Consider the following 15,619-nt stretch of genomic DNA (forward strand, 5'->3'; position numbering starts at 1 on the left):
GGAAGAAAGACAGTCTCTTCAATAGATGGTGCTGGGAAAATTGGACATCCATATGCAGAAGAATGAAACCAGACCACTCTTTTTCACCAGACACAAAGATAAACTCAAAATGGATGAAAGATCTAAATGTGAGACAAGATTCCATCAAAATCCTAGAGGAGAACACAGGCAACACCCTTTTTGAACTCGGCCACAGTAACTTCTTGCAAGATACATCCACGAAGGCAAAAGAAACAAAAGCAAAAATGAACCATTGGGACTTCATAAAGATAAGAAGCCTTTGCACAGCAAAGGATACAGTCAACAAAACTGAAAGACAACCTACAGAATGGGAGAAGATATTTGCAAATGATGTATCAGATAAAGGGCTAGTTTCCAAGATCTATAAAGAACTTCTTAAACTCAACACCAAAGAAACAAACAATCCAATCATGAAATGGGCAAAAGACATGAAGAGAAATCTCACAGAGGAAGACATAGACATGGCCAACACGCACATGAGAAAATGCTCTGCATCACTTGCCATCAGGGAAATACAAATCAAAACCACGATGAGATACCACCTCACACCAGTGAGAATGGGGAACATTACAAGGCAGGAAACCACAAATGTTGGAGAGGATGTGGAGAAAGGGGAACCCTCTTACACTGTTGGTGGGAATGTGAACTGGCGCAGCCACTCTGGAAAACTGTGTGGAGGTTCCTCAAAGAGTTAAAAATAGACCTGCCCTACGACCCAGCAATTGCACTGTTGGGGATTTACCCCAATGATTCAGATGCAATGAAACGCCGGGAAACCTGCACCCCGATGTTTCTAGCAGCAATGTCCACAATAGCCAAACTGTGGAAGGAGCCTCGGTGTCCATCGACAGATGAATGGATAAAGAAGATGTGGTCTATGTATACAATGGAATATTCCTCAGCCATTAGAAATGACAAATACCCACCATTAGCTTCCACGTGGATGGCACTGGAGGGTATTATGCTGAGTGAAGTAAGTCAATCGGAGAGGGACAAACAGTGTATGTTCTCATTCATTTGGTGAATATAAATAATAGTGAAAAGGAATATAAGGGAAGGGAGAAGAAATGTGTGGGAATTATCAGAAAGGGAGACAGAACATAAAGACTCCTAACTCTGGGAAATGAACTAGGGGTGGTGGAAGGGGAGGAGGGCGGGTGGGAGTGGGGGTGAGTGGGTGACAGGCACTGAGGGGGACACTTGATGGGATGAGCACTGGGTGTTATTCTGTATGTTGGTAAATTGAACACCAATAAAAATTATTTTATTAAAAAAAAAAAAAGAAAACCATACCTGGGGGCATCACAATGCCAGATTTCAGGTTGGACTACAAAGCTGTGGTTATCAAGACAGTGTGTAACTGGCACAAAAACAGACACATAGATCAATGGAGCAGAATAGAGAACCCAGAAGTGGACCCTGGAACTTTATGGTCAACTAATATTTGATAAAGGAGGAAAGACTATCCACTGGAAGAAAGACAGTCTCTTCAATAGATGGTGCTGGGAAAATTGGACATCCACATCCAGAAGAATGAAATTAGACCACTCTCTTGCACCAGACACAAAGATAAACTCAAAATGGATGAAAGATCTAAATGTGAGACAAGATTCCATCAAAATCCTAGAGGAGAACACAGGCAACACCCTTTTTGAACTTGGCCACAGTAACTTCTTGCAAGATACATCCACGAAGGCAAAAGAAACAAAAGCAAAACTGAACTATTGGGACTTCATCAAGATAAGAAGCTTTTGCACAGCAAAGGATACAGTCAACAAAACTAAAAGACAACCTACAGAGTGGGAGAAGATATTTGCAAATGACATATCAGTTAAAGGGCTAGTTTCCAAGATCTATAAAGAACTTCTTAAACTCAACACCAAAGAAACAGACAATCCAATCACGAAATGGGCAAAAGACATGAAGAGAAATCTCACAGAGGAAGACATAGACATGGCCAACATGCACATGAGAAAATGCTCTGCATCACTTGCCATCAGGGAAATACAAATCAAAACCACAAAGAGATACCACCTCACACCAGTGAGAATGGGGAAAATTACCAAGACAGGAACCAACAAATGTTGGAGAGGATGCGGAGAAAGGGGAACCCTCTTGCACTGTTGGTGGGAATGTGAACTGGCGCAGCCACTCTGGAAAACTGTGTAGAAGTTCCTCAAAGAGTTAAAAATAGAGCTAATCTATGACCCAGCAATTGCACTGCTGGGGATTTACCCCAAAGATACTGATGTAGTGATACACCAGGACACCTGCACCCCAATATTTATAGCAGCAATGTCCGCAATAGCCAAACTGTGGAAGGAGCCACAGTGTCCTACGACAGATGAATGGATAAAGAAGATGTGGTCTATGTATACAATGGAATATTACTCAGCCATCAGAAGAGATGAATACCCACCATTTGCTTCAACATGGATGGAATTGGAGGGTATTATGCTGAGTGAAGTAAGCCAATCGGAGAAGGACAATCCTCATATGGTTTCACTCATATGGGTAATATAAAAAATAGTGAAGGAGATTATAGGGGAAAGGAGGGAAAATGAGTGGGAAATATCAGAGAGAGAGACAAACCATGAGAGACTCCTAACTCTGGGAAACATACAAAGGGTTATGGAATGGGAGGTGGGTGAATAGGGTAACTAGGTGATGGGCATTGAGGAAAGCATGTGATGGGATGTGGGATGAGCACTGGGTGTTATGCTATATGTTGACACATTGAATTTAAATTTTAAAAATGTAGGGACACCTGGGTGACTCAGTGGTTGAGCGGCTGCCTTTGGTTTGGGGTGTGGTCCTGGGGTCTGGGGATTGAATCCCACATTAGGCTTCCTGCATGGTGCTTGATTCTCCCTCTGCCTATATTGCTGCCTTTCTGTGTGTCTCTCGTGAATAAATAAATAAAATTTCTTTTAAAAATTGTTTTAATGTTTAAAAAAGTAATTATTTTTTAAAAAGAAAAATTCTTAATGGAGGACATAGGTACAGTATCATATAAACAACATTGCTGCATTAAAATCAAAGACAATAAACTTAGTTACCTTAAATACGAGTTGTGCAGCAAAGGTCCAATGGAGGTAAAGCAAGAAAATATAATGCCATTCCAATCCTCTCCAGTTTTCTTAAGTTTGGTAAAGAAAATGAGATACTACGTTGCATTCTAAAAGAAATATTTTATTACTATATTTCTGATTGCATAGCACTTTACAATTTACAAAACCTTTTAAAGTACAATTAGCTCATTTGATCTTTACAATATTATTGTTTTGAAGAAATCAGAGCTATATCACAAGTGTCATATTTTAGCAGATAAGAAAATTCAGAGATGCCTGATGATATCTCCAAATTTACAAGCTCTCCTTGTATGTGGCAACCTAGATCTCAAATTCAGGCATTCTTACTCTTAGGACCTGATTTGTCTGCCACTAACAATAAGTATTTCATCAGGTCACTTCTATTTAAATTTAAATGTAGTTTTACTTATCTTGAAGTTTCTGAACCACAACCTGTAATGTATAAATATTTTTCACTAAGCCCTTGTATAGAAAATTAGTATAGATTATTTATATATTTAACCTGTAGGACTAGACTTTTCACTATGTAGAAGTGCTATTTGAAGCATAGAAGCTGTAGAAATCCAAGAGATGAACTTCATGACCTAACTAATTGCATAATTGCATTTGACCTAAGAGAGCTTCTTATGAGCTCTATTTAAGACTGTATAAAGTGAAAACACTGACCCAATTGTGTATGTCAATGATTTAGCACCAAATATCAAAATACTGGAGAGTTTAGGGGTTATTATATTATTAAATGAATATAATAATGATCTAACTCTCCACTGAAATGAAATTCAGTAGAATTAAATATTTGTCTCAGTGAAACACCATGGGTCAGCTTGACAATATCTTGAAATCAAGGTAAATGAATAGAAATCATCAAAGGGTTTTTAAACAGAAGGATTAGATATAAATGAAAAACTAAAAATGAAGTAAAAATGATTTTCTAATATTACTTCCAAATATCTTCACTATACCTATGTCTAATTCGTATAAAAACTAAGTCTCGGGAACCCTGGGTGGCGCAGCGGTTTAGCGCCTGCCTTTGGCCCAGGGCGTGATCCTGGAGACCCGGGATCGAATCCCACGTCGGGCTCCCGGTGCATGCAGCCTGCTTCTCCCTCTCCCTCTGCCTATGTCTCTGCCTCTCTCTCTCTCTCTGTATGACTATCATAAATAAATAAAAATTAAAAAAAAAAAAACAAAAACTAAGTCTCAAAAGTCTCATGCACTTAGCTGCCTGCCATACTGAAAGGCAAACTGCAAATCAGCCAATGGCAAGCAAATTTTCTTACAACCTTTGTTTCTCATGCATCTCACATAACACCAGACCCCAACTAACAACAAAAAAATTTCTTTCCAAAAATTTAGTTTTGAAATAGTGGTCTTGGGGCACCGGGGCTGGCTCAGTTGGTAGAGCACACAATTCTTGGTCTTGCGGTTGTCAGTTTGAGTCCCATGTTGGGTGTAGAGATTACTTAAAAGTAAAGTAAAATAAATAAAATAAAATGAAATAGTGGTCTAAAAGCCTATTTTTGCAACCTGGGTATTTATGAGTTGGATGTTTGTCACTCAAGGAGAATTACAATCAAAATCAGGTAAGAGGGCAGCCCTGGTAGCTCAGCGGTTTAGCGCCGCCTTCAGCCCAGGGCCTGATCCTGGAAACCCGTGATAGAGTCCCATGCCAGGCTCCCTGCATGGAGCCCACTTCTCCCTCTGCCTATGTCTCTGTCTCTCTCTCTCTGTGTCTCTCATGAATAAACAAATAAAATATTTAAAAAAGAAAAAAATCAGGTAAGAAAATTCAGTAAGGTCATTTATTTTTTTTTTTAATTTTTATTTATTTATGATAGTCACACAGAGAGAGAGAGAGAGGCAGAGACACAGGCAGAGGGAGAAGCAGGCTCCATGCACCGGGAGCCCGACGTGGGATTCGATCCCGGGTCTCCAGGATCGCGCCCTGGGCCAAAGGCAGGTGCTAAACCGCAGCGCCACCCAGGGATCCCCAGTAAGGTCATTTAATATGTGGATTAAAATCTCTATTATCTGGGTCACATGGGTGGCTCAGTGGTTGAGTGTCTGCCTTGGGCTCAGATTGTGATCCGGGGGTTCTGGGATTGAGTTCAGCATAGAGCTCCCCGCAGGGAGCCTGCTTCTCCCGCTGCCTGTGTCTCTGCTTCTCTTTCTCTCTGTGTCTCTCATGAAAAAATAAATAAAACCTTTAAAAAACAAGAAAACACCTCTATCATCTGTATTTTTATCATATTTTTCTATCATATTCCTAAGATTATACATTTTTTAAAAATTTTTATTTATTTATGATAGTCACACAGAGAGAGAGAGAGAGTCAGAGACACAGGCAGAGGGAGAAGCAGGCTCCATGCACCGGGAGCCTGACGTGGGATTCGATCCTTGGTCTCCAGGATTGCGCCCTGGGCCAAAGGCAGGCGCCAAACCGCTGCGCCACCCAGGGATCCCAGATTATACATTTGAACTAAGATTTGGCATAAAGCAAAGAGCCATAGAACAGAAATATGTGAGCATTAATGTAATCCTTATAATTGAGAATCAAACCTCATTTAAGATGCTTAGTAGATGTAACAGTCTCTTCATGTACTCCTAGAATTTATTGCTGGGTTTTGTTCTGACTGTTGGAAAGTATTTTGATCTAAAACATCTTATAAGCAGTCTACATGGGGCACATAGAGTGTTTTACTCAGGAGTCTAAATTGTTAATCTCACCTTTGATGTTTCTTTTTAAAAAAATGATTTTATTTATTCATGAGAGACACAGAGAGGCAGAGACATAGGCAGAAGGACATGCAGGCTCCCTGCAAGGAGCCTGATGTGGGACTCAATCCAGGGACTCTGGGATCACACCTGAGCTGAAGGCAGATGCTCAATTGCTGAGCCACCCAGGCTTCCTGCCTTTGATGTTTCTTAAACATTTTTCTATTTTTCTGCTCTCAGTAGCAATTTCTTGGAAGTCATAAAGGACTTGTAAGCACCTAATCATGGTATATTTTGTATACTTTTAAAATATTGCCTTTTAAAAAAAATTTTTTTTTTTTAATTTATGATAGGCACACAGTGAGAGAGAGAGAGATAGGCAGAGACACAGGCAGAGGGAGAAGCAGAGGGAGAAGCAGGCTCCATGCACTGGGAGCCTGACGTGGAATTCGATCCTGGGTCTCCGGGATCGCGCCCTGGGCCAAAGGCAGGCGCTAAACCGCTGCGCCACCCAGGGATCCCCCAAAAATTTTTGTTTTATTTTCTTGGGAACCTTACACCTCCTAGAAACTTCTTTACCTCCTATATCACTCTAACCTGGATAGAGACCCAGGTCCTCAGTTGACTGTGCCTAACAACCAGCTGTGTAATTTTGGAAAAATCTATTCACCTCCTTGACCTCAGTTTTCTGAGAAATTTAGCTTTAAGTTCCTCTCAGAGTATTCCTTCTCAAAAAAAAAAAAAAAAAGAAATAAGGAAGGAAAAGAAAAGGATTAATTAATTTATTTGAAAGAAAGAGTATGTGCAGAAAGAGAGAGAAAGGGAGAGAATCCCAAGCAGACTCCATGCCAAGAGTGAAGCCTGACATGGGACTCAATCCCATGACCCTGAGATCATGACCTGAGAAAAACAAGAGTTGATTTGAGCCACCCAGATGCCCCTCAAGGTATTCTTCCTTACATATTCTTTGACATAAAGCAATTGTCCAGAAACAGACATTGAAGAAATAAACATTATCCTGCCTTTCACATGTGTTTGGCCAGAATTATGAGGGTCTCTCAGACATCATTGGAATGAGAGGACTGGCCAGGAAAGGGGGCATGTTAAAGTCCTCCCTGCTGGAAGTATCCAACATGAGGTGTCATAAATTCAAGTCTAGGAATATTAAGGACCACCTAAAGCCCTGTGAAGAGTGATGACCAAATTTTGATACTGTGATTATTTTGAAGTTTTCAACTCTTATGGTCATCAACAGGATAGGAAGCTGTTGAAGAGATATGCTCTGTGTATTTTGCTACTCATACACTGGTGTGGCAAGGAAGCACCATAGACCACTGATCAACTACGGGAAACAACGCTGGAAATACACTGTTGACAGTCTTTGGGTAACATAAGCTTCTCTTGGGTTCTCATCAATTATAGAAGAGGTTTGATTGTCAAATTTCCCAATACTTGGGAAATTCCTACTTTCTGGGGTCATCTATTATAATTTAGTTTACAGAAAAATAAAGTCTAGATGAATAAACATGTTAATAGTGGTGAGTTAAGACTCACTCCTAAGGGGAATGGGATTGCTGGGGAGAGACTTCCATATTTATTTTATACTCTTTGGATTTTTACTACTTTTCTTATTTAAAAAAAAAAGAATTTTAATGTGCTATATTAACAATCCTAAACTGAAAATAGACTTGTTATCCAGACATTTCAGGTAATGGGTATCATTCTCAGGCTGAAAAGAAAAGAATTACTGTCTAATTTCTAGAGTAGATTTTACCACAATGGCATAAGTTTGTAGACATTTGGAAGAAAATTATTTTCATTTGCTTCCTTCTTTTCACAAGTATTTGATTATTTTATTGTATCATATTTCTGTGTGTTTATTTTTTCCAGGGTTAGTCTTGATACATATATTCTTGGTACATGGCAATTGATCAATAAATGTTTGTTGAAGGAATACATTAAATAAACCTTAATCTTATTCTATTTTAAAATCAGAATAACTTTTATTTTATTTATTTATTCATGAGAGACACAGAGAGGCAGAGGCACAAGCAGAGAGAGAAGCAGGTTCTATGCAGGGAGCCTGATGTCAGACTTGATCCTGGGACTCCAGGGTCATGCCCTGGGCCAGAGGCAGACACTCAACTGCTGAGCCACCCAGGCATCCCCAGAATAACTTTTCAAATAGAAGGATACCAAGCTGGGCACTGAAACAGTGTTGGTTTTTTGTTTTTGTTTTTCCTAGTAACCTAGAAGATTTTACAATATTCTTTAAAAGTTATCTTAAAACTCAAAATGGATAAAAGATCTAAATGTGAGACAAGATTCCATCAAAATCCTAGAGGAGAACACAGGCAACACCCTTTTTGAATTCGGCCACAGTAACTTCTTGCAAGATACATCCACGAAGGCAAAAGAAACAAAAGCAAAAATGAACTATTGGGACTTCATCAAGATAAGAAGCTTTTGCACAGCAAAGGATACAGTCAACAAAACTCAAAGACAACCTACAGAATGGGAGAAGATATTTGCAAATGACGTATCAGATAAAGGGCTAGTTTCCAAGATCTATAAAGAACTTCTTAAACTCAACACCAAAGAAACCAACAATCCAATCATGAAATGGGCAAAAGACATGAACAGAAATTTCACAGAGGAAGACGTACACATGGCCAACAAGCACATGAGAAAATGCTCTGCATCACTGGCCATCAGGGAAATACAAATCAAAACCACAATGAGACACCACCTCACACCAGTGAGAATGGGGAAAATTAACAAGGCAGGAAACCACAAATGTTGGAGAGGATGTGGAGAAAGGGGAACCCTCCTGCACTGTTGGTGGGAATGTGAACTGGTGCAGCCACTCTGGAAAACTGTGTGGAGGTTCCTCAAAGAGTTCAAAATAGACCTGCCCTACGACCCAGCAATTGCACTGTTGGGGATTTACCCCAAAGATACAGATGCAATGAAACGCCAGGACACCTGCACCCCGATGTTTCTAGCAGCAATGTCCACAATAGCCAAACTGTGGAAGGAGCCTCGGTGTCCATCGACAGATGAATGGATAAAGAAGATGTGGTCTATGTATACAATGGAATATTACTCAGCCATCAGAAGAGATGAATACCCACCATTTGCTTCAACATGGATGGAACTGGAGGGTATTATGCTGAGTGGAGTAAGCCAGTCTGAAAGTACAAACATTATATGGTCTCATTCATTTGGGGAATATAAATAATAGTGAAAGGGAATAGAGGGGTAGGGAGAAGAAATGGGTAGGAAATATCAGAAAGGGAGACAGAACATGGAAGACTCCTAACTCTGGGAAACAAACGAGGGGTGGTGGATGGGGAGGAGGGCGGGGGGTGGGGGTGACTGGGTGACGGGCACTGAGGGGGGCACTTGACAGGATGAGCACTGGGTGTTATCTGTATGTTGGCAAATTGAACACCAATAAAAAATAAATTTATTATTAAAAAAAGTTATCTTTAAAATTTTCCTACTTATTTTCAGGGAAATCTGATTTAACAAATACGTTGATAGTGAAAAAAATTTGACTTAATAAACAAGTTGTATATGATATCTCAGTTTCTAAAGAAATGATTAATTTTATGTTGGCAAAGTACTTGCATATTATTTAATTAGCTATTCCTCACAACTATTCCTCTAGTGCTATTATCTGAGTTTAAAAAGAATGATTAAATGAATGAATGAATGAATGAATGAATGCTTTGCTTAAGATCCCAAAGGTAGGCAGCAGTGAAGACAATTTGATGTTCATTAGCCCTGTTGTCTCCCCAGAACAAAGGGTAGAACTGCAGAGCTTTCTTCCATGGCAGTAGTAGTGGTTCATTTGTTAATGCTTGTCAGGAAAAGATGAAAGACTAAGCCAGATAAGAAGTGTCTGCCTGCTACAGGTATGGTTTAGCATCGTGGTTTATAACTTATATGTAGTAAATATTATAACCACTATTAGTTAGGCCTTGTGCTTTTTTTTCAGGCTTTGCACCCTTTAAGTGCACAAACTCACATTTCTTCTCCAGTGCCAAAATATAGTTTACTTCTGCTCTAGGCCTAGGAAGAGAGAGAAGAGAGAAAGAGAATATGAACAAAGTTTAAATGGATCTGAATTACTGAGGTTTCTTTGCTATATTTTATTGAATTCCACATTTTAAAATTGATGGAAAGGTGCTCACTGAAAAAAAAGTGCTCATATTGATAAGTATAACTTTGAAGGAAGAGGGGAAAGTTATATTTTTGGCAGTAGGTCAGCTTTTACTAAATCTATTTTCCTTTCCTTCTCTTTTGTTATTACATTTTTATTGAATATTTTCCTACAGCTTTTTTGGAATTAACTGAGTTACTCTAGTTGTTTGCATGCAGGAGTAAGGTTTTTTCCCCTCACTTCATTTAACATTCACATGAATTTTTATTCAATTTCTTTGGCTTTGGATATTCACCTCTCTTCATCTTCTGTGTTCTGAATAGCATTTTCTCTTCTGCCTATTGTTCCTGTGAATGAGGCATTCACAGTTGGATTTACAAGCTGTTCTGGAAATTCAGAGTTTTCCTTTGTGGCATGTGACTCTTAGAACACAATCTATCCTTGGCATTTGCCAGTTAATGCCTAGACTTCTCCAAGGCTAAGCATCAGTTAAGATGGTTGAAGAACATCAATGTTGAACTAAAACTTTTGACTAATAAGCCCCAAATTCCTTTGTTTCGTAGTTGCATTTTCAACATGAATTCTGAGTGATTTCTGGGTGCTTTACTTTTTTCAATCCCAAACTCTTGTTCTTAGCTTTACCTGCCTCTTTGAAGTATTGACCAGCCTTATGTCTCAGTATAATCACTGACAAATGTACATTATTATTGCGTTGGCTTTAATTCCCTACTAAAATTTAAATAAATTTGAGGTATTATTAATATCCATTTACAATGTCCTTTTGATTTTTAATATGGAACAAATCCTGCTGGATAACATTATACAAACAGCAATTTGATTTCCTGAAAGTAAACCTAAGTAATGAAAATTCCTACCCCTTGGGCTTAATGCATGATTTTAAATGTCAAAATCTGCCTAGAAAAGTCAACTATATTCCCCTCCCAGGTAGTTAGCTACAACCAGAAAGGAAGAAAAATTGAAATACTTCTATTTAAATGTTGTTACAGCATTAAATAAATTTGTCTTGAGTTTCTAATATAAAATGTCTAATAGAAGTCCCTCTGTTTGGAAGATGCAGCCCACTTCCAGACTTTTGTTTGGGAAAAGATCATTTAGAGATAATTGTGTGTAGTACTTCTGCATTAAGTTCTATTTTTCTCATTTTTTAAGGAATGTGGCAGGTATCCCTACCTTTTATCGGTGCCTAAGGAGCTTTGTGATGAAGTTATTACTGTTTCTCCCTTGTCTTCATTAAAAGCCTCCAATCCCCGAGGACTCCGTGACAAGTCAAGCTCAATAGCCTAGCAGGCAAGGGCTGCTTTTTCTGTCAGGTTTCCCACCCATCTTTCCTAACTTACAAACATCCTACACCACTTGATTTCCGAGAACCCTTTCTGACAATCCCTGCTTTTGTCAATGCCAAACCCTTTCCAGAATCCACTATGCCTTGGATTCTCATTACAAACGTTTTCCATTACAAACTCAGCTGTGAAGGCTTCCCAAATAACAACCTCCCTCCCAGTTAGTGATCCCTCCAGGGCAGCGGCTTCCTAGGTGTGGTCTCCTTCAGGAATTATCAAAGTCACTTCATCACCCTGGAAACTTGTTAGAAATGTAAGAGTTGGGTAGCCTGGGTGGCTCAGCAGTTTAATGCAGCCTTCAGTCCTGGGTGTGATCCCAGAGACCCCGGATCAAGTCCCCCGTCGGGCTCCCTGCATGGATCCTGCTTCTCCCTCTGCCTGTACCTCTGCCTCTCTCTGTGTCTTTATGAATAAATAAATAAGATCTTTAAAAAATGGAAGAGTTTTGGTGCACCCTAGGCCTAGTGAATTAGAAAGTCTAGGGGTGGGACCTATTGTGTTTTAACAAGCGCTTCTCTGGATTCTGACCCATGGCCATAGGGCATCAACTTCTAGCCATACAAGTATCTCCAGACTCTCGCTGGTTTTCATAGCAGGTTCTTAAGAAGACTTTCATGTAAAACTAATCCTAAACAAGCAAATAAAAACAAAAATATTTGCTTAAAATGGCCTACCTAAAACAAATTAGCCTGAAGCCTATTTTTCCAAATGTTATTTACTTAATGATCAGGGCTCTTAATAAACAATTTACCTAAATTCAATCTCCTGTGAATGTTTTTTACATCCTTATTGATGAAGTTTTGGAATATAGGTGAAGTTTGGTGGAGTGAGGTCCAGAGCCGATGACCAAGAAAGAATTCTTGAGATGTCTTTGGTGCAAAATGGTGGTTTTATTAAAGCCTGGGGACAGGACCCGTGGGCAGGAAGAGCTGCTGCCCGGGGCCTGTGAGGGGTGGCTGATTATATACCTGGGAGTGGGAGGGGTTGGGAAGGGTGGGAAAATAGCCTACTCTCTAGGGAATTCTGGAAGCCAGTATTCCAGGACCTTGAGGGGATCAGCTATTGTTGGGGAAAGGTCACTTATTACCATTTAATAAAACCTGAGTCATGAGACCCTTCCGATGTGTATTGGTGGGCCATGTACTTGGCAGATGATCTCCAATACATATCTTGGGGGTTTAGAGATAAGGAGAAATTTCTAAGGAATTTTTATATGTTAAAGTAGACTCACAGGATCCTAGGGGTTAGACTACGATTGCCTTCTGCCCTTAGCAAAGTATGAACATCGAGGCAGTTGAATCTATAGAGGAATGTCACTCACCCTGTTTCAAGGACTTGTCAGTGTGCTTTGTCCTCAGCTAGTCTCTTTTCCCCCATCACTTAACAGTTTCCACACCATTCTTTGTTTTTTTAAAAATATTTTATTTATTTATTCATAGAAAGAGGTGGAAGGAGAAGCAGGCTCCATGCAGGGAGCCTGACGTGGGACTCGATCCCAGGTCTCCAGGATCACACCCTGGACGGAAGGCGGCGCTAAGCCGCTCAGACTGCCCCCACACCATTCTTTAAGTCACTAATGATCTCTCAACTTTCATTTGAAACCTGAGATTTTCCCCACCTGGGTTAAGTTGTTCTCTTAATTGTTTCCAAAATGAATTAGCTGCAGGTTTCTCCCATAACATTATGGATTTCTCATGAGCAAAAATCTTTTGTTTCTCTTGTTATGTCTTATATTATGCCTCGTGTATGGTAGACATTTGAGGAATGATTGTTGGCTTCAATGATGGTATACAGTATAATAGCAGACCGTACAGAACAGAGGCAAGCCTTGTATTCAAATGGCACTTCTTTCATTACTAGCCATGTGACTTTGGGCAAGTTTTTAAAAAAATCGCTCTATGCCTCAATCTCTTTACCTATAAAATGGGCATAATATATAATAGTACTCACATCATCGAGTTGTCATAGAATAAGAGGAGTTTATATATGTGGTATATATATACCAGCATAAAGCAAACATTATGTATGAGTTAGTTATTATTTCTTTAGTATCAAATCCTAGTTCTGCTTTTATTCAATTATGTGTTTTACTCACCTATGTTCATTTCCTTTTCAACATTCCTTGTTCTTGTAGCTAGAGCACAGGGGTGCAAGAGCACCTGGCTCCAGGGCTGCCAAAAAGACCAGGTGTAGCCGCTTGCCGCTAACAATATCCAAAGGCCGAGAGATGAGTGGTGGGTGAGACAAGAAAGCAATTTAGTTCAGTGAGGCCAACATCAGGAAAACAGTGGACTAGCAGCTCAAAGACCAAGTGCCAAAAATACTTCCAGGTTTATATATGGAAAATGTGGGACAAAGGTGGGTGGATACATGCAGTTAGGCAGCAAAGGTCACATCTATCATTGTCTTGGAGTCAATCACTGGTCCTGTATTTCAGGCTTAGGGCAGTGCTTACTACTGGGGGGAGTAGTTTTGTTTTGGTTTTTTGTGGTTTTTTTTTTTTTTTTTTTTAAGATTTTATTTATTTATTTGACACAGAGAGAGAGCACAAGCAGTGGGAGTGGCAGGCAGGCTCCCAGTGGAACAGAGAGCATGACATGGGGCTTGATTCCAGGCCCTGAGGATCATGACCTGAGCTGACCCAGGCACCCCAAGGGGCAGTTCCAATTCCCATCCGGGGATGCTTTGCTCTCAGGGTAATCTGCTTGAGCCAGGAGACCGCCTGGAAGGAAAAACACAACCAGGTAGTCTGAGATCAGCCAAGAGTCAGCTGAAATTCCTTCCATTCTTATTATACTGTCTCTGCCTCATTTGGAATTAATAGAATAATTAATTTTGTCACAAATATATAAAATATCACTTTTTAAAAATTAAGATGCATGCTTTAAAGAGTTCATATTCTCTGACCCAGTAATTGTCCTTCCAGAACTCTTATTTTTTTTTAATGGGCAAACACTTAGCAAAAATGTATGAACAGAATATTCATTTTAGTTTTATTAACAGTACTTACGTTCTTTACATATTTTGGATATGTCTTTTATCAGATACATGGCCTGCAAATATTTTCTCCCAGTCTGTGGCTTGTCTTCTCATTCTGTTTAGATGTCTTTCACAGAACAAAATCTTGAAATTTTAATAAAGTCTAATTTGTCAGTTTTTTCTTTCATGGATTGTGCCTTTGGTGTTTTATCTAACATGTTATGGCCAAAACCAAGGTCACCTAGAGTTTCTCCTACGCTTCTAGAAGTTTTATAGTTTTTTTTTTGTATCACATTTATGTCTGTTCCATTCTGAGCAATTTGAGTAAGGTATAAGCTGTGTGTTAAGGTTCATTTCTTCTGCATTTAGATGTTCAATTGTCCTAGCATCATTTGTTGAAAAGACTATTCTGCTCTTTAATTTATTTATTTTTTAAAGATTTTATTTATTTATTCATGAGGAACAGAGAGAGAGAGAAAGAGAGGCAGAGACACAGGCAGAGGGAAAAGCAGGCTCCATGCAGGGAGCCTGATGTGGGACTCGATCCCAGGTCTCCAGGATCAGGCCCTGGGCCGAAGGTGACGCTAAACTGCTGAGCCACCAGGGCTGCCCTATTCTGCTCTTTTTAATGTCAAATTCTATTCTTTCTCTCAAGAGAAAACACTCTATTTTTATAGTGTATTTTGAAACAGATATCTAGACCCAAGATGGAGCTGCTCCTACATGAGATGCCAGGTCAGCAAACTGAAACTGAGATAACTTTTGTGTCCCTGTAAATGCTCTGCTTGGCCAGAAACATAGCATATCACTTAGTTGATCCACAAATGCCAGCCAACTTGGGCTTTCTTACCTCAAAGTCGACTATTTGGCCCTAGCCAATCAGATATTTTCTGCTTTTCATTTCCTTGTTCTTTATTCCTTATCTTATAAAAGCTTCTCATCCTCCACCCCACTTTACAGTTCTCCAAAGGAGCACGTCGCGAAGTGCTCATTTTGTTTGCCTAATCTAAATTGTCTTCTTTAATAACTTTTTAACATGTGACTCAACGTGACTCTTCTTTGTGTAGAAGAAAGCTTTTTTTTTTTTTTAGAAAGCTTTTTATTCAACTCATTTGGACTGAGTGGCTGGTTTGTTCATCATATAAGATGATAATCACAAAAAAATGATAACTACATACCTTAAAGATTTTTTAAAGTTTAAAATGTGTAGAACTCATTCATTTGCTAAACTTTTCTTTGAATATGGATCTGCTGATTGTTCTAAATTGTCTTTTTCAGAAAAT

At 39.4% G+C, this 15,619-nt stretch overlaps 1 protein-coding gene across 1 annotated transcript in view; it reads left to right on the forward strand.

Moving 5' to 3' along the window:
- MRPL1 (mitochondrial ribosomal protein L1) overlaps positions 1-15,619 on the forward strand; it is a 156,481-nt gene that overhangs the window by 25,821 nt on the left and 115,041 nt on the right. Inside the window, exon 2 of the mRNA XM_077882610.1 lies at positions 7,093-7,213. The gene's annotated coding sequence lies outside the window, so the exon portion shown is untranslated. The remainder of the gene's footprint in view (positions 1-7,092; positions 7,214-15,619) is intronic.

This window comes from Canis aureus, chromosome 33 (assembly GCF_053574225.1).
Source record: "Canis aureus isolate CA01 chromosome 33, VMU_Caureus_v.1.0, whole genome shotgun sequence".
Classification (NCBI taxonomy): domain Eukaryota; kingdom Metazoa; phylum Chordata; class Mammalia; order Carnivora; family Canidae; genus Canis; species Canis aureus.